Genomic DNA, 20,440 nt, shown 5'->3' with positions numbered 1-20,440 from the left:
GAGAACCCAGTAGAGGCACCTCTCGCACTGCGAACATGAGATAGGGCAGACGAAGGTCCTAATTCCTCCCATCCTTAAACACCACTCTTTTTAACATGTTTTTTAATGTTTGATTAAACCGCTCTACCAGGCCGTCCGTTTGCAGATGATAAACGGACGTCCGTAGCTGTTTTATGTGCAGTAACTTACAGAGTTCCCTCATGACCTTTGACATAAAAGGGGTCCCCTGGTCGGTCAGAGCCTTATTAGGTAGTTCCACTCAGGAAAACATCTCCATTAGCTCCTTAGCTATGAGTTCGGCCGATGTATGTCACAGAGGCAGCGCCTCCGGGTACCGAGTGGCATAGTCTAGGACGACCAAGATGTGTTGGTGCCCTCTAGTGGACTTCGGTACTGGGCCTATGAAATCCATAACGATTCGCTCGAACGGAACCTCAATAATCGGGAAAGGTATCAGGGGACTACGGAAATGTGGCTGGGGGCTAGTTATCTGGCAGATTCTGGCAGATTCCACCTCTGAACACACTGGGCCAGTAAAACCTCTGTAGAATCGGGTCCTGTGTTTCCTGCATCCCAGGTGTCCCCCAAGAACATGTTGGTGGGCTAGCTTCAACACGAGCTTGTGATACTCCTTGGGCACCACCAGCTGTTCAATATGCTCACCCCGTAGTTGGTTTACCCGATACAGCATCTTCTGATGAACCACAAAACATAGACTCGGCCCCTGGTTGTTGAGGTTCACCATCAACTATTACAACATTTTCCCAGGCCTGAGATAGTGTTGGGTTCCGGTGCTGTGCTGTACCGAAATTTTTCCCGGAGACGTTGAGGTCTGACAACTAAGGGCCCAGCGGCAAATCCTCCACATCTCCCACAATTACACTCAGTGGGGTTGCCTCCCCCTCTTCCACCGCAGTGGCGTCCACCCCTACCACTGGCCCTTCGGTCTCAGGTTCCCAGGGTTCCGGTTTTCCCCCCGAGCAAGGACACTCTACTAGGGTTACACCTGTCTTACAGGTATCGGTAAATTTCGTATCAGGCCACAGTGCCGGGAAACCCATGAAGTCTCTCCCAATTATAAGTTCATAATGTAAATTGGTGGGGACGGCCACCTGGTGAGTCCACCTGCCGGCCACCGTGGACAGAGACACCAGGGCGGTGAGATAGTCCTTTAAGTCTCCATGAATGCACACGACCCTGACTTTTCAGCCAGTATACTCGGCGGGCAGCACCAGGGCAGCTTACCAGGGACACCAGACTCCCTGTGTCCAGCAGAGCCACCGCCAGAGTGTCTCCCACTTCCACTTGGCACAGATGGCTATTGTCTATAGTCTCGGGGGTACCTGTTGCACACAGCTTCCTGGCATACAATGAGTGGCGGTAGCCATAGTTATGTCACGGCCACGGTTTTGGCCGTGACTCCTTGGGAGCCGCATACTGTTGCCCGCGGTTTTGGGTTGTAGTGTCAACCGCAGCTTGAGGCATAAGCTTGTTAGCCTCAAGTGCGGTTACCGCGGACAACAGCTATGTGTGCGGTTCCCTCGGAGTTGTGTGCGCGGTTGTAAGCACTTTTGTATGTCTGTGTGCACTTTGTTTATGTTTGGTGTGCACTGACATTTTCCCATCACTGTGGCAGTCCGTGGCAACGTTTGGTTGTATTATGTACATGTGGTGGCAGTGTCCCGGCCTTCGGGCTGACTCCCAGGACACGCTTGCCACCCATGTCGTTGCCTGCGGCAACAGCCACAGTGTGTTTGTTGTTTGGACACTTCCCCTTTAAGTTATGTTTTCCCTTCTGTGGTTTTGGAAGGGTTAACTCCCTTTCAGTGTGTGTGAGTCACGGGGTGTGTCTGATTGTTGGGTGTGGCCTCTTGGCCCTATAAAGCCTCAGTTGTAGGCAGTAGCCAGAGAGGGTGTTTCAGCCATGCTGGCTGTAGACATCCTCCTGGTTACTTACCAACTGCCAGTGGGGGCCAACCTTCTGGTCATAAGCTAAATATATGCCCTTTGGTGTCTGGAAGATGTGTTTGGTTTTATGCTGTTTTATTGCACCTGTGGTCCTGGGTTCCCGTGTGTTGTGTGTTTGTGTGCTGAGTCCTGCTGTCTGTGGGCAGTACATCCACATGGGTTCCAGGCTTGGTTGTCTGTGGTAGGTCTCTGCTATGTTTGTGACAAGTACCTGCCATTGCCATAGGTTGCATTTGTTTCCCCTTGCTTGCAGCTTGGCCAGTGAGACTCCTGTTCCTCCGGATCCAGAAGGAACAGGATGTCTTACTCTGACTCCTAGCCTAGGGACCGGCGGAGGGCGAGTAGGGATCCGAGGTTCCTGCGCATGGGTCCTCCTACCTTCAAGGTCGGCCCATGCAGGTAGGTGTTAGGGTCAGGTTAGGGACGCTGTAGGAGGTGACCTGCTCCCTAATCCTGTTTGTCCTGGTCAAGCAGCGACCATCATCCTTCGGCACACGGCTGAGGGTTTCCCCCATCCTCAGCCGTGACAAGTTAGTATCCATGGGTTCACCCCGATTGGGACAGTCGGCCCTCATGTGGCCAGGCTCCTGACACCGCCAGCAGACCATCGGAGCTGGGTCTGCAGGGGGTACATCCTGGGCGGGTTTTGCTGGCTCCAGCCGCCGGGTCTGGGGTGGAGATTTACGGGGTTTGACTGTCCCCCTCCCAAAAGAACCCCCCTGTAGATTACTGGTAGCCTCATAGTGCTCCACCAGGTCGACCATCTAAAGGACATTACCAGGAGACACCTGGCCTATCCAGTGTGGAGAGGGTACGGCAAAGCCCTCCAGAATAAATCAGCCAACAGACGGTCCAGCATAGCAGTGGAATTCAGCACGTCAGGCTGCAGCCATTTTTGCAACCGGTGTAACAGATCATAATACTGAGGTCTCACGGGTTCAGCCGGGTTAAACTCCCACTGATGCACCCGCTGGGCCCAGACCAACACATTCACCCCCAGTCTTTCCAGAATCTCACCCTTTACTGTCGTGTAATCGGCCGCTTGATCATCCGGTAAGTCGAAAAACACCTGCTGGGGTCCTGATGCCAGGATCGGAGCGACGACCTCAGCCCATTGTTCTCGGGGTAGCTTCTACCTCACGGCAACCTTTTCGAACACCGCCAGATAGGTCTCGACGTCGTCCGAGGGGGTCATCTTAGGGATCGTCGCACAGACCGCTTTCCGGGCATCGTGGACGTTCTGGGACGCTCCTGCCACTTGTAAAGCCATCACATGCTGCAATAGCAGCTGGTTGGTTTCCTGCTGCTGCTTATTAGCCTCCTGTTGCTGCAAGTTAGCCTCCACAAGGGCTTTCACGACAACTTCCATTTAGTCAAGGGACACGGGTTGTAATCTTGCTGGTCTGATGTAAGACATACAACCGTGCCCGGAAAAACTAAAAATTTGCGGCCTTCAGCCCAGCCACACTGCGAATGCGCGCATCCTCCACCAGTTGTGGGGTTTCGCTCTGGTAGGCAGGTTAGCGGACGCAGTATAGAGGCAAAGGACCAGGTTGTAAATCACTCTTCAGTGTTTATTCACACTTATAACATAACACAACAGTCACTTTTCAGGCTTGGTGCTTGTTCACACACAGAAAAACTAAATAAAGTTCACCTGGTATCCTGGGTGTCAGTTCACACCCGGCTGAATGCTCAGCCTCAGAAAGGCCACTTGCAGGCTTTAAGGCGGCCTGCTCGCCTGACACACGGACTTCAGACCTCAGCACAGAGATCTCCAGAGCTCCACTGTCAGAGAGAGGTAATCCACACCACCTGACAGTGCTGGCTGCTTTTTATAAGCCTGCCAAGACCCGGCCTGGAACGTGGAGAGCAGTCATCCACCCAGCACTTTGACTACTCCCAGTAAGAGTCGTCCCGGATCAGCTATTTACAGCCATACTAAATAGCAAAGTTTCAATCAGCATTAGCTGCCGCTGACACATGAAAGTACCGGCTCCTACTTCACCGAGGCCAGGAACCTCGGTGACACATACCTACCATCAGTGACGACCCCTTGTACCTTCCTACACAAATCACAAGCCAATTCTTTGGGGGGGGGGTTGCAACAGGGGGAGAAAAAAAGTTTATTTAACAAACAGGACATTAACGCACATAAAGTACAACACAGAAGGTGAAAACCCACAAGATTTAAAAGAGAAACTGAAAAAAAAAGGTGCTTCATCAACAAGAATAGATTGACGACCAGTGTCGGGGTGACCACGATGGTAATGCATATTGATCATGAAATGTATGGGGTTATGGCTGATAACTGGAGGACAGGCCAGCAAACACGCCGACTCCAGCTCATTCCTACAGTGCAGGCTACACAATCACAGCTGGAAAGTAACTGGTCGGTACAGGCAACACCCGAAAATCTTCATGAATAAGCCTTAGTATGTGCAGGTCTCACAGCCGCTGTAACAGAACGGTAAGAAGCGGTATAACATGCAGTAAGCACTGCAAGGAAGACATGTAAGACGTCCGGGGGGTCCCGAACATTGTGGACAAGTTCCGAGATGAGAGTCGTCCATGTGTTCAATACTGCATGTTATTAATGGCCAGCTCAGTGATGAATCCCAGCACTCGGATTAGGTAGTCCTTACTGAGGAACTTCACTTTTCCTTCACAATGCGCTGATGCCACAGGTGCCGTCACCTTGACGAGCTGGGTTGCTGATAAGTGGATTCTAAAGTGTCTGAAGTAATGCGAGTAAAGACATTGGAATAAATTGTCCACTTCCTCCAACGTGACCTCGTCCTTTAATTTATGAATATCATTCCATAAAGTCTTGAAGTCCTTTGTGTGGATGGCATAAGAAATGTCCATGTGAGGTTCGACGGTCACAGAGAAAACAAGCTCTGTGGCCGACACTGATCCAGACACGTCATACCCGGTCCAAATTGCTGCTAGCCACGTAAGGTCCTGAAAACTGATCACCAGCTTACCGAAACAACAGTCAAAGTTTCTTTGGAACCACATCCCTATGATAGCCATGAGCACCTCAGAGCCGTTATACAGGAAGAGCAGGAGGCAAGGAAATGTCTTTAGTAACACCTCCAATAGATCGTCCTCTGTGTACATCCTGCAGAACCAACCTGTCCACACAATCCGGTCCTGAGTGGAGGCTTGGATTAAATCTGTATGAGCACAGCCAGTGGATCTCTGTCCTTTCCTTTGAGTCCAGGTAAACAGGAAAATTTGGCTTTTAGGTTCAGCTCTGAGCCCACTTCAATGGCAAGACCCTTCTGCTTCTCGGCAGCTATGTGGGCAGACAGGTGCTTGGAATACTCTTTCAGTCTGGTGTATGAGAAATTATACATCGGTGTCACTCTGTACAGAGTCCATTGTTTTTGAAGGAGCAAAGCAGCCTGTGCCGGATCAAGAGTTTACTCCAAGGGGGTGCACTGCGGGATTTTTCTTTTAGACAAGCTTCGCAATGCAGATTGTCGACGTACAGAGGTCAAGCTCCCGGGAGGATACCTCGGGCTGTGAAAATTACTGCTCCTTCATGCCGATGACCTACTTCTGGGGGTTAACACCCCATCGGTTGGTGTTTGCATATCCTTGCGATAAATTATGTTCCTGTTCACTGACTGTAAACAGAGAGCTTGACAGACAAATGTATCAAACTCTGCCGCTATCTTTCTAGGCGCCACGTCTTCAGTCCCCTGACCAGCCAGATTTACCAGCATCTGTTCCAGGACATGAAGCAGTGGAATGACATCGTTCATCCCGTACTCCTAGCAACTGTCAAATAACATGGTCTCCTCAAAGGGCCTGAGTAAACGGCAGGTGTCATGCATGAGCTGCCACTGGCTGATATCGAAGATACACAGGGGACTACTCCTGTCCGCTTAGATCATCAAGAAATCGTTTATGGCCTCTCTCTGTTCGAACAGTTGGTCCAACATATGGAGGGTCAAATTCCAACGGGTGGAAACGTCGCATACCAGCCTATGTTGGGGGATGCCGTTCTGCCACTGCAGCTCAAGGAGGGTGTGCTTTGCGGTGCATGCAAAGATTCCTGCCCATGTTTAGGATGTCTTGCAGATGGGTGGAAGACTTCAGAATCTGCTTGACAACCATATTGAACACGTGTGCCATGCAGGGCGCATGGCTCAGCCCTCCTTAACGCAGCACTGACACCATGTTCTTCCCGTTGTCGGTCACCATGGTTCCGATTTTCAGTTGTCGTGGAGAAAGCCAGGATTCGATTTCTTGATAAAGGACGCGGAGCAGTTACTTCCCTGTGTGACTCCGTTCGCCAAGGCAAACCAGGTGCAGAACAGCGTGAGAGTGATGAGAGGGGTCGCACATGGCTTGCATACACTACATGCCTCCAAAAAGTCCAACATAATTCTTGGATCTCTACATGAAAATAATGTAATAATGTAATCGCGCGAGGGGCTAGTTAGAGACATTGACTTCACAAAAGATACAGAGCAGCGGAGTTTGCTTTGAAATAAAAAATGTCCCCAATATATATATTTTATTTTGTATTCTTTTCTTTTTGCTTTCTGAGTATACTATTGTTCTTGGATTGAACTTACCTACGCTTTCGGTCAAAACTGGAAATTTTGGAGATATATGTTCTTATTATAATACGATATTTGTAAATTGTACACATTGTAAATTAGCATGTTCTCTGTCAATAAAAAACTATTGAAACTAAAAAATGTCACCAATAATGAGATATGCGTACGGATTGATTGATTCCCATAGTGCACTCAGGAAGACCAGGCCAATCTTGCACTGGGAAAAGGATTTGGAATGCTCCTTTGATGCACAGCAATGGACATCTGCATTGCATGCGATAAATTTAGCCTGCAAATGTAGTACACACTACGAAGCAGCAATGAAAACTCTATTAAGGTGGTAAATGACCCCTGATCGACTACATAAAATATACCACACGACATCACCAATGTGCTGGAGACAATGTGGCCAGAGGGGAACTCTGCTCCACATTCTGTGGTCTTGTCCTTTCCTGACGGCATATTGGGATGATGTTTTCCGAATGCTCACTTCCATTTTGGGACTCACGCTGCATAAAACAGCACATAGAGCCTTACTCTATTTGGATCTGGATATAGTCCCAAGGAGAGACAGAATATTATGCTGTAAAATATTGGTAATAGCTAAGCTAATAATCACACAACATTGAAAAAAAAAGGGGCCCCACCACTAGATGAAGTGCTATCTACCGTTGCCACTAGATACCGTTACGAAAGAGCACTGACTCCCTCTATCATGTCACCGAAACATCTATACCTTACCTGAGGCCTTTGGCTCAAGAGCTCCTATGGCGTTACGATGCAAAACACCCCATAACATAAAAGAAACAACTATGATAAATATGTGCATTATCCAACCTATCTTGAAAAACCTTCCAAAAATGATGTCTGGCAAGTTAAACACTGTTATCTAATGTTAGATAATGTTATATGTTATGCAGTCTTACCACAGTTTCTATTGAAAAAAGAGAAGTACATGTTTTGTATGACAATCCAACACATGGAATGGCGCCAGGTAGGCAGCATCTGAGCAGATGCCCTGGTGCTTGTAAACTATGATACATTAATACTGGATGTACGTTTAATAGACTGTCTTTGCAATATGTACAATTACTAGTGGCTGCGTCCACACATTATATTTTCTTTTCATCTCAAAAATTCAATAAAAATGATTGAATATAAAAATGTCACCACTGTGTAATTCGGCCCATACAGCAAAAGGAGGTGTACAGTCACCCATCATTTTTCCCAAAAAAAGCCTGTTTCACATAACAAATTTCACCACTACGCAATTCGGCCCATACCACAAAAGGAGGTGTAGAATCACCCATACATTTTCCCAAAAAAAGCCAGTGTCACATAAAGAATTTCACCACTAAGTAATTCGGTAATTCGGTTCAAAGAAGGTGTACAATCACACATAAATTTTACGAAAAAAAGCGAGTGTCGCATAAAAATATTTCACCGCAAAAAGGCCTTTACCACATATAACTGCACGGCTGAACGTGAACGGCAAATAGGGCTTTATTTTTTTCCACTTTTCCACTACACAAGGCATATACACAACATATAAGTGCAAAGCTGAACGGCAAATATATTTTTTTTTCACCACTAATACACGGCAACCAGGGCTTTAGAATATATCACTGCACAGCACAGGGCTATTAGGCCCTAATTTTTTTCTACGTTTACACAACACAACAGGCTTTTCAACAGATACGTGCAACGCTGAACGGCAAATATATTTTTATTTTGCCACTAATACACGGCAAACTGGGCTTTAGAGTATATCACTGCACCGCACAAGGGCAATTAGGCGATAATTTATTTTTACTTTTACACAACACAACAGGCTTTTCAACAGATAAGTACAACGCTGAACGTCGAATATATTTTTATTTCACCATTAATACACGGCAAACAGGGCTGTAAAATATATCACTGCACCGCACAAGGGCAAATATATTTTTATTTTGCCACAAATACACGGCAAAAAGGGCTTTACAACATATAACCGCACAAGGGCAAATATTTCCTTGTAATAAACCCTGTTAATGGCTGTATCAAACAGCACTTGCACCTCAATAACAAGAACGGTTTTCTAGAATGACAGAGCTGTATAATGGAAATTTGGATCCCCGATCAGTGCACCAAGGTGTAATAGGATTGCTCCTATTACACAATCTGTAATCTCCCCTACTGAACCCTGTTCTACACAAATGCTGTGGAACGATTCCTCCCTATCCTTTCCCTGCACTTACAAATCGTTTTTTCACCACAATCAAGTCTTTAATGGCTGTATCAAACAGCACTTGCACTCAGATAACAAGAACGGTTTGCTGGAATGACAGAGCTGTATAATGGCAATTTGGATCCCCAGGGTTCCTTTTTCCATGTCCTCACACGTGCAGCAGCCATTTTAGGAAAAAATGTGATTCGTTACTACGAAGCGCGAGGAAATTCGGCTTCGGTGCGAATCAAATTTTTCCTAAAATTCGGATCGAATTCCATTTCGTCAGCTTCGATTCATCTCTAAAAGCAATCATGATTTTCTAATCCTGTGCAACCCCTTTAAGTCATTTGTTAATTTTCAATTGAAATCATACTTGTGAGATTTTGAGAACTTTGTGGCTACAGGCTACGCCTAATAACTGCGCTATGCTAAACACACCTGGAGGCTAACCTAGTACTGGGTGGCGCACGACTAGGGGTGCACCACCAATGAGACAAGGTGAGGCGATTGCCTCAGGCAGCACCAGGTAGGGGTAAGAGGGGGGCAGCAGAAGGGGGATTATCTGTTTCTTCAGTATAGTATTGGGAAGCACAATGGGCAGTATGTGGCGATTCATTACCCTGTATGCTTTGTAGCGCTGTATGTAATGTTTTCCAAGTATGTTAATAAAAGTAGGGCTGGAGGGAAGGGGTTAGGTTAAGAAATTGGCATTGAGGGGTTGGGGCGCCATTTCAGTTTTCGCCACAGGCTGAACGTGAACGGCAAATAGGGCTTTATTTTTTTCCACTTTTCCACTACACAAGGCTTTTCAACATATAAGTGCAAAGCTGAACGGCAAATATATTTTTTTTCACCACTAATACACGGCAACCAGGGCTTTAGAATATATCACTGCACAGCACAGGGCTATTAGGCCCTAATTTTTTTCTACGTTTACACAACACAACAGGCTTTTCAACAGATACGTGCAACGCTGAACGGCAAATATATTTTTATTTTGCCACTAATACACGGCAAACTGGGCTTTAGGTGCACCCCTGCCCAAGACAATGTAGCCCACCTCCAATATCTCCAAATCAAACTGCCTAATAGTAAATCTGTTTTAGTTGTCCATAGCAACCAATCAGAGCTCAGCTTTAATTTTTTTCAGAGCCCTGTAGCTGAGCTCTGATTGGTTGCAATGGGCAAGACAGATTTACCATTAGGCAGTTTGATTTGGAGATATTGGAGGTGGGCTACTTTTTCGTAGGCCACCCTGTAGTATAACCCATTCCACATACAAAAGAAATCTATCTATAGCAACCTCTCATGGGTCATGTTCTAAGACTTCCTCTGGAGCTACCTATAGGTGGAATTAGAATGTAGTAATTTCTTGCCATTTTCACATTTTATGTTTGTTTGTGAAAGGAAACATTCTGGTTTACATTCTGAGGATGAAAACTCGCCTTGACCTACTTCCTTACGGCTGTATTTTTTTGTAGTGTATCAGTGTAGATAAGAACAATGCAACTAGAGTACATGACAAGAGAAATCTGCGCTGCAAAATTTACAGAAAAACATAGTAACATACAGCAGTTTGTAAGTCTGAAAAAAAAACATACATCCAAGTAAAGCCTGTTGTCCTACAAAGTTGATACAGAAGGCGGCAAAAATTCCCATGAAGTAGAAGCAAATGCTCTCATTTTAGAAACAAATTTCTTCTAGATTCCAAATCAGAAAAAATTCCTTAGGTATAAATAATGCACAAGTGGAATAAATCCCCAGGTCAACAACCTAGCTCCAGAAATCTAGTAACTACTACTATTAATTATTTAATAATATTACACTCAACAAAGGCACCCAAGCATTTTAAACTTTTTTAGAGAGTGCACCATCACCAACTCCGGCAGGCAGAGGGTTCCATATTCCCACTGCTCTTTCAGTAAAGAATCCTCTTCTATGTTTGTGTAGAAACCTTCTTTCCTCCAGACACAGAGGATGTCCCCTTGTCACAGTCCTGGGGATAAATAGATGATGGGAGAGATCTCTGTACTGACCCCTGCTATATTTATACATGGTAATTAGATCTCCGCTTAGTCGTCTATTTTCTAAATAGAGTACTGTAGTCCACCCATTCCAGTTATTACTTTAGTTGCCCTCCACTGAACCCTCTCCAGCTCTGCTATGTCTACCTTGTTCACAATAGCCCAAAACTGTACACAGTACTCCATGTGTGGTCTGACTAGCAATTTGTAAAGTGGTAGGACTATGTTCCTTTCCCAGGCATCTATGCCCCTTTTGATGCAACCCATTATCTTATTGGCCTTGGCAGCAGCTGCCTGACACTGGTTTTTGCAGCTTAGTTTGCTGTTTATTAAAATTCCTAGATCCTTTTCCATGTCAGTGTTACCCAGTGTTTTACCATTTAGTATGTACGGGTGACTTGCATTATTCCTTCCCATGTACATAACCTTACATTTGTCAGTGGTAAACCTCATCTGCCACTTTTCTGGCCAAGCCTCCAATCTATCCGCATCCATCTGTAGCAGTTTACTATCCTCTTTCGTGTTAATTACTTTACACAGTTTTGTATAATCTGCAAAAATATTTATTTTACTCGGCAATTCCTCTACAAGATCACTAATGAATATATCATAGGAGAAATTGACCTAATACTGACCCCACTAGTAATGGTAACCCAATATAACCACCCTCTGTTTTCTATCACTAAGCCAGTCATTTACCCACATACACAAATTTTCATCTAGTCCATTCTCATTTTATGTGTAGACCAGAGGTGTCCAAACATCTTCTGACAAGGGAAAATCCCAAACCAGCTAAGGACCCAATTCTGTAACACTAACTCATTCTCCATGTAATGATACAGCACCGAGGGCATTAAGGTCATACTGTCCATAGTGACATCAGCTTTGTGTACCACACTTGCCCCAGGTGGCTAGGAAATATATCGTGAGTATGGATGACATCACAATTGAGAGAAAGGTCATGGACGGCCCAATATTTATTTATACACACTGTCCCCTTGTATAGGCTGAAAGGAATCCATGTTCTTTATTATGTCAAAATGAATTCTGCTTTTTGCTGAAGTTTTGTTTCTATGTTAGGTACTAACTCTGATTGCTGTGAAACTAATATACTGTAAGGTTTCTATTCTCTGTAACCCTGAATCTTATCTCTTTGGCACTACTCCCGGACAATATTCCTAATATGGAAGTTCCGTTTTTGTTTCTATTTCTCTGAGCGTAGAATGAAACGTGTTAATATGATAGGTTAAATACATAACATACGATGATGCTAATAAAGAGGGTAAAGACCCCTCTATATAACCTGTGTGCATTAAAAATAAACCTCAGAGTGTTCATTTAGTACATCACTGTTGTGTCTTTTGTTACCTACTGAGTGAAGCGCTCTCCTGACGTCAGAAAGGGACTCAAACCAAGCCGATACTAGAAGTTTGGTGCCAGGGGTACCAAGTGGGACTCAGAGATTCCTATCAGTTTGGGGGCTCGCGTCCGGGGATCGGGAAGGTTTTCCTCGTGTTCGGTAAGAAAGGCATCTGTTATTGTCCTCTAGCCGATCCGAGAACCACATCTCGATCTAGTAAGTAGAACCTACAACTTCTAGTATAATTACTGTATCAGGGATACAGGGTACAGACTCCGGGAGTCTGGGGGAGTGACCCGGGGACTCCGGGAGTCCGCCGTGAGGATCACTCAGAGAAAATATAGTGTGCACTACATAATATTGTCTCAGGGAGACAAGGATGGAGCTTGGTTTGACTCTTTTAACGTTGTTTTAAAGTATAAGATTATTAGAGTTGAGATAAGGATACTGATGTCCGGGTGGTAAGTGTACGGACTGAAGTTCACTATTTGCATAGAGTTTTAAGGACATTGCATTGTTGTTTTACTGTGTTGCGGAGGTCTGCAATACGCCCCACCCCTGGCTGGGAGCAATCCATTAACCCGCAGATAGGTGAACACAAGCGGCAGACCAAAGCAACAAATTATATGTTTGATGAGACACTCTGATATTTTCTGATCAGACCTGAGTCCTTTGCCTAGTTGACAGCATTAATTTGTCGAATCCTTAACGCTTCAGTGCAGCCAGTCCTAGGAAAGTAGCATCATTAAAATATCAGACGGAATGGGGTCACAAGGGTCTAAAACAAATCATCCCAAACCTGAGACGGGAGAAACATGCAAAGTTTATGTTGCACGGTGTAGTCCCACAAATTACTTCCTATTTAACCCATGGGTGGATAACTTAGCTGGATGGACTGAGTTCATGCAAGCTGCTAGCTCCTTTTCCCAGGGACGGCGATAATAGCCCGTACCACATGGACATGATAAAGGGTCTTTGTCTGGGAGACAAAGAAGCATGGCCACATTTTGACCATGACCCGTCCTAGGATATGGATTACATGATACAAAAGGAGTAGGGAATCCTGCAGAGTAAGTGATGTTATATGTGTAATATTATTATAAAAGACAAAAATTGTTCAATAATTTTCTTTCCCCAGCAGTGTAATGTGAGAATCCAGTTTTTAACAAGAATTATTATATATGTACAACATTAACTAAGAACACCTGACATATAAAATTATTTGGGTTTAACAAAATGACTTTATGATTATAACATGTATATTGTCTTACAGCGACAGACCATCAGCAATTCTGGGTGTGGTGTGGAAAGCTGTGTTTGTCTGTGCTGCAAGTTTTGGGATGAAACAAAGACAATTGTGTGATTAGGTTGGAAGACAAATGATTCAGTGGAATGTGAATGGGTGTGGCTCTGAGTTGTAGTGGAGTTGAAAGTGTGAAAGAGCCCTAATGGATGCTTTAGGAGAGCTGTGTGTGCAATTCAGTTTTTATGTGTAAGGGCGTGGTTAGGAGCTGTTTTGTGAAGATGAGTACATGGAATGTATATGAATGTGTATGGAGTACGATATTTGTTTTCATATAATATGCGCATTGAGAATTTTATTTTATTTTTCTTGGAAGTTTTTGGTTTTTATTGGTGCCAACAGCATTGATCAAGCTGTAAATTTTTTTTTATTATTGAAGTCAATGAAAAGTTTTTATGGGCCTTTTGTGCGTTTATGTCTGTATTGTCAGATCTGTTTGTTTCAATGTTTGAAGTTATGTGTTACATGTTAAGTGTTGTGCTTCACATCAGAGCTCTTCCCTCATGGACAGCTGGGACACTAATGACAGACAGAAGGTGGGCCACAGCGTCCAACTAAAAGGGGTGGACTTATATGACTCAGAGTAGGATTCATGGTAGATAGCAGTGCAACCTCAAGTGTGTTAAGTAAAGATTTGTTCATTAAGCTTGACTTACAAGTGTCAGCCAAAAATCAGGGCATAAGAGTACACTCAGATCTCATTCCAGTCTCTACACCAGTGCCACTGATTCTTGCAAACATACAGAACCACCCAGAACTTAACAACATTAACCCTGCATTATGGTCTTCAAATGAATATGACACAGGATTCATAGATTGCACACCTTACAAAGCTACTGTAAAACCAGGTGTCATTTCAGTGTTCCAGAAACAATACCTACTGCCAAAAGAGAAACTTGATGGACTTAGGCCAATGATAAAAGAATTCCTACAAAAGGGAATCCTGGAAGAGGTGATTTCACCCTACAGCACGCCCGTGAATCCAGTGACAAAGGCAGATGGTACTGCCCGCTTTGTACAGGATTTAAGGGCCATCAACAACATCATTGTGCCTATAGCCCCTGTTGTACCTGACATCACTCAATTACTATCTGCCATTCCAGCAGACGCTGTTTGGTTCAGTGTGATAGATCTGAAAAATGCATTCTTTTCTATCCCAGTTGACAAGAAGACCAGACTAATTTTTGCTTTTTCCTTTGACAGATGTCAACTGACCTGGGGCAGAAATGCCCTAGGGATGTGCTGACCTGTAGTGTACAGCATAGTCCTCCAAGCCACGTTAAAACCATGGCACCCCCCCCAAGGTTCCGTGTTGTTGCAATACGTGGATGATTTACTGTTGTGCAGTATGTCAGTGGAGGCCAACATTGAGGATGGTATATCACTGTTACAATGGTTGTTTGAATGTGGACACAAAGTGTCATTAGGGAAAATGCAATGGTGTAAGCAGCAAGTCGAATACTTGGGGTTTGTCCTCAAAAGGGGGAAAAGAGGATCAGTCCAGGGAGAGTTCAGTCTGTAGCGGGCTTGGTCACCCCGCTCTCCAAGAAGGAAATGCTATCCTTCCTTGGAATGATAAACTACTGCAGACAATGGATCCCAGACTGTTCCTACTATGACAATATCTTGAGACAGGCAACACTGCAGGACAAACCTGATTTAATAAGATGGTCTTCAGAAATGTACAATGCATTTGATTATCTGAAATGTTCATTAATGTCAAGTCCAGGATTAGGCCTCCCTGACTACAAACTTCCACATGTTTGCACGACAAAATTGTAAAACCATGGCGGGTGTACTGACACAAGAACACGGAGGCAAGTTGCGTCCTTGTGTATTTTTCTCAAAGGTAAAGCCCACCCCTGTTCAAGGGATGCCGGCATGTCTGTGTTCTCTTGCAGCCTGTGCTATGATGGTAGAGTTGGCAACTCCTTTCACAATGTGACGTTACACCATTTTTGCACACTACACATGATGTTATAGGCCTACTCAAGGACATTCACACTCAACACAGCAGGCAGCTGAGCTCATTGCACTCACTAGAGCATGTATTCTACATACTGATAGATCTGTCACCATTTATACTGATAGTAGGTACGCACATGGGGTAGTGTGGGACCATGGTATGATTTGACAGAGGAGAGGATTCACGGCAGCAGATGGTAAGGATCATGTCTCACAGGGCAATGCGCTGGCAGATAAGGTGGCGAAACGAGTGGCCAAATGCAACCCCACAGGTCCATGTAACCATTGGGAGATGCCATGTTTGGCACCTCCAACCCCTGAGATGTCACAAAGGCTTACTGATCTTCAAAGATATTCCACTGAACAGGAACAGCAAGACTGGTGTTATCCAGTATTGCAGAAAAATCCTGAGATAGGATTAGTCTGCAAAGAGGGGGTGGGATATAACAGTATTGAGAATCCTTACAGATACTCATGGGAAGGCCTTTCCCCACCCCCTGGGCAAGACGCCCAATGATAGTGCAGGAAGGTGATCTTGATTTAATAAGGGAAGAATATGTCACCAAATTGATACAGGTTCTTAATAAAACTGAGGAAAAGGTTGCTTGTAAGTCTCCCTCTCTTCCACAGGAACCCACCCACCCATACAGGGTGGGGGGTGAGGTAGTGATCAAAACACTGAAGAAAGGAAAATCCCAAGGTGACTTCGCATATGGCCAACCCACTACCGTGGTCGCAGTAACCAGAACAGCCGTGCTGACTGAACAGTCTCCAACTTGGATCCACGCCACCCGAGTGAAGCTTGTGAGAACAAGAGAGGAGGCAGGAACGGAGGCAGACAGCCTTGGCCTTGAAGAAGGACAAGAGGTACTAACGGGGACAGACAGCCCTGACCTCCAACAAGGCCCAGAGGTACTAACGGGGGCAGACAGCCCTGACCTCCAACATGATGAGCTCCTCACCCCTTTCTGGGAAATGGTTGAATGTACTGACTAAGATTGCTTCAATAATCTTGTTGATTTTACCAATTAGTAGTAAGGGAGAAGTAGCCGCAACTAGCAAGGGCGGCGTCATCACCTTTTGGTATAATTCATCTAACACTCACGTAGCTACCTACACCTTTTGCCTTTGTGATATATTGAAAACATGTTCATATTATAACTATTGTTCCAACGACTATGTAGAAGGACAGGCCTATGTATGTGTAACAGACTCAAACTGGGGAAAAGGTTGTGCATACTGGGGATCAGTGGGATGGAATACAGGGACAGAATGGGGATATAAACCAGAAAGTGCCCTCAAAAGGAGGGATAAAAATTCTAAGTCCCTTTTGACTAGAATGACACTCCTTGAGAGAGGGACGTGTTATGTGGACACCTCCTCATTGAATTATTGCAAAAAAAGGTCAGCGGAAATGAAAATTGTATTGACAATAGACAACCCTGGTAAATATGATAAAGGAGATTATGTATTGGGATGGTACTTCCATAAAATGTGGGGAGCTGAGACTTCTCAGGTAACACAAATGTTCAAACTTAGAGATATGTATAAGTCTAAGGAATACCAACCCATCACAGGTGTCCCCAAAAACCCACTAGCCCCGCATATAGTTTCTCTAAAAAAAACTAAGGGCCATATCTAATCCCACATATGAGGATACTTTGGCCATGGGGACGGGTTTTTCTGATGTTAATTTGTGGCTGGAGTGGATGAAGTATAGTGCAGCCTCTGTGAATAAAAGTAACTGTTACATATGCGGTGCTGCCAAGCCACACCTAGGTACTGTACCCCTAGTGTTACCAGAAAGTGTTGAAGAATGTTTTTTGACTCTTTTTGTTAATATGTCTTATAACCACAGTGCATGTACAGAATGGAAATCAAAATACCCTCTTTTGTTAAAAAATCCTCACCCAGGGGCAGGTATCCAGGTAACTACACATGTTACAAGGGGAGTACACATGAGAGGAATGTACAGAATTTCACCAAAGGTTATTGTCACAAATACAGCAATCTGAACATATCCCTCACTCAGAACCAAGTGTACTCCATAGGAGATGTGTACTGGATCTGTGGAGATGGAAAGATAAGATCCAGATTGGAAGGTGCCTGGAAAGGTGAATGTGCGCTTGCCAAAGCTATAATGAACATGCACATTTTTACTGAATCAGATATTATAGACAAAGGGGTGCTAAAGATAAACAAAAGAAGCAGCCCCCTTTCAAGTTTTGACCCCCATGTGTATATAGATGCAATAGGTGTTCCAAGAGGGGTCCCAGATGAGTTCAAAGCTAGAGATCAAGTAGCCGCCGGATTTGAATCAATATTTCCCATTATTACTGTGAATAAAAAATGTTGATTGGATAAATTACATATACTACAATCAGCAAAGGTTTGTAAACTATACCAGAGATGCATTTCTAGGGGTAGCAGAAGAACTACAAGCAGACTCAATCATGACATTCCAGAATCGAATGGTGTTGGATATGATTCTTGCAGAGAAGGGCGGAGTGTGCCGAGTATTGATTGATCCAACCTCCTGCTGCACATACATACCAAATAATACTGGCCCCACTGGTAAGGTCACAATAGCTATAAAAAAGCTTGAAGATCTGTCAGTAGAACTGAAAAAGAACTCGGGTATAAATAATCCATGGGATCAATACTTTGGGTGGTTCACAAGTTGGAAACAAGGTCTCATGCAACTAGGGATTGTCATACTAATAGTAATTGTAGTAATAGGTGTAGTAGCATTATGTGTTATTCCCTGTGTGAGACGAATGCTAGAAAAAGGGCTCTCTAATATGTCATTATATCAGACTACTGTACCCCAGGAGGATCGAAGCCCAGATGGGTATAAGAATTACCTAATATCATATAGAGAGAAAAAGGACAAGAAAGGAAAGAACCATGTAGTGTGATCCACTAAAGGTTCTTAAGAGGGGATTTGAAAGGAATCCATGTTCTTTATTATGTCAAAATGAATTCTGCTTTTTGCTGAAGTTTTGTTTCTATGTTAGGTACTAACTCTGATTGCTGTGAAACTAATATACTGTAAGGTTTCTATTCTCTGTAACCCTGAATCTTATCTCTTTGGCACTACTCCCGGACAATATTCCTAATATGGAAGTTCCGTTTTTGTTTCTATTTCTCTGAGCGTAGAATGAAACGTGTTAATATGATAGGTTAAATACATAACATACGATGATGCTAATAAAGAGGGTAAAGCCCCCTCTATATAACCTGTGTGCATTAAAAATAAACCTCAGAGTGTTCATTTAGTACATCACTGTTGTGTCTTTTGTTACCTACTGAGTGAAGCGCTCTCCTGACGTCAGAAAGGGACTCAAACCAAGCCGATACTAGAAGTTTGGTGCCAGGGGTACCAAGTGGGACTCAGAGATTCCTATCATAGGCCACACAGCAAAATCCCTGAAGAGTGCACATGAACCATGAATTCAAAATTAAATTCAAATCATAGACTTTATACTCCAACATTAAGACACTGGTAAGCCTTATTGACTGCAAAGAGATCTTGAAAATGGTGAGAGAATATTTGTTAAATGTGGCTTTTGACAATACCCATCACCACATGTTCGATTTCCCTACACAAAAATGAAATTAAGCTTTACATGGTTTTTGTTGAAATCAATGGCATATACATACACAGACATTTAGGGTCTTGCAGTTTGAGAGATGCCCTGTGCAGGTCTGGCTAATACACAGTTGAGTCACATTATTATGAGCAACTTCCTACTTTCGAAGTCGGCAGTATGTAGCTCATGAATGAAGTCACGTATAGTGGGCTGGATTGGTGGTTATGTAAGGTGTGCGATAGGCTGTCTGCACACATATCCCTTGTTGCAGTCATGGATAAAAGAAGCGATTTAGCAGAGCTGCAAAAAGGGATGATGATTGGCTTTCAGGCTCAGGGTGGCAGTCATTGTGAAACACGCAGTTTGTGAACTGTTCACGTGCTGCTTGGTGAAAGAGTATCGTGAGTAGATGAATGGCACGATTGTGAATAAACAACGCTGAAACTGTGGAGCATCACGTGCCATTGATGTGAGCGGTATCTGATGCTCCTAGAATTAGTTAACCCGTTAGTGACCACCCATATGCCTTTCTTAAGGCGGTCACTAAGGGGTCTTAGGCTGGGCCGCTGCTTTTTTACGAGAGCCATGGCCCTGCTCTAACAGCCCGGGCCAGCAGGAGTGCCAATCTGGGCTGCTTAACACTTTACATGCGGCCCGCAAATGCGATCGCGGGGTTCCGATGTATCTTCTCCTTATGTTTTGTATTGCCGCATTCGTAACGACCCGGACTACATAAATATCATGTAAATTATCCCCTACGGTGAACGCCGTAAAAAAATAAAAAATAAAAGACAGAATTGCTAATTTATTCTTAGTTGCCACTGAAAAAACGTAATAACAAGCGATCAAAAAGCGCCATTTACTCCAAAATAATACCAATAAAAAATACAAGCAGTCCCCCAAAAATAAAGCCCTCACACAACTCCATATAAAGAAAAATAAAAACATTATAGGTCTTGGGAAGTGGCAATGCAAAAACATTTTTTACTTTTTTTAAAAAATTTGCAAAACGTAAAAAAACTACAGATATACCATCGCTAGCGCTCCCTTCAGAATCGCGGCAGCGAAAAGCGATTACCAATTCAATTAGCAAACCCGAATCGCGTAAATAGCCATTGAGAAAATTCAGGGTGCAATGTTGGTTTGTAAACACCAGATGGCGCATGGAACTACAGTCAGTTAGTTAGTTCCCGTGCGCTATACAGTGTCTCTGTACACACTGATGGAGAGCTGGCAGAGCCATGACCTGTGACCACCAGCCTCACACACTGCACATCATAAGGAGGACTAATGACAGCACATCCTAAGGCTGGCAGACACACACTACACACGGGGAAAGTCGGTACAGCACTGGTAGATCACTGCAAACACAATCCTCGTATTTTTATGAATAAAAATGAATAATTAGATTTTTAATTATGAATAATTAAAAAAACAG

General features: G+C 44.1%; 1 pseudogene; it reads right to left on the bottom strand.

Moving 5' to 3' along the window:
* Positions 1-4,545: 4,545 nt before the first annotated feature.
* LOC120995172 lies at positions 4,546-5,570 on the bottom strand (annotated as a pseudogene).
* Positions 5,571-20,440: the final 14,870 nt, after the last annotated feature.

The sequence above is a fragment of the Bufo bufo genome, chromosome 3, assembly GCF_905171765.1.
Source record: "Bufo bufo chromosome 3, aBufBuf1.1, whole genome shotgun sequence".
NCBI classification, from domain to species: domain Eukaryota; kingdom Metazoa; phylum Chordata; class Amphibia; order Anura; family Bufonidae; genus Bufo; species Bufo bufo.
This window is presented reverse-complemented; position numbering and strand designations above follow the sequence as displayed.